The sequence below is a fragment of the Physeter macrocephalus genome, chromosome 17 (genome assembly GCF_002837175.3).
Source record: "Physeter macrocephalus isolate SW-GA chromosome 17, ASM283717v5, whole genome shotgun sequence".
NCBI classification, from domain to species: Eukaryota; Metazoa; Chordata; class Mammalia; order Artiodactyla; family Physeteridae; genus Physeter; species Physeter macrocephalus.
Window position 1 is genome coordinate 10,661,706 of NC_041230.1, and position 389 is coordinate 10,662,094.

Here is a 389-nt window from a genome sequence, read left to right on the forward strand (position 1 = left end):
CAGTCTGTATGTGTCCCTAGGTCTGAAGTGGGTCTCTTGTAGACAGCATATAAATGGTCATGTTTTTGTATCCATTCAGCCAGTCTGTGTCTTTTGGTTGGGGCATTTAATCCATTTATATTCAAGGTTATTATCAGTATGTGTGTTCCTATTACCATTTTCTTAATTGTTTTGGGTCTGTTTCTGTGGGTCTTTTTCTTCGCTTGTGTTTCCTGCTTAGAGAAGTTTCTTTAGCGTTTGTTGTAGAGCTGGTTTGGTGGTGCTGAATTCTCTTAGGTTTTGTTTGTCTGAAAAGCTTTTGACTTCTGCATTGAATCTGAATGAGATCCTTGCTGGGTAGAGTAACCTTGGTTGTAGGTTTTTCTCTTTCATCACTTTAAGTATATCCT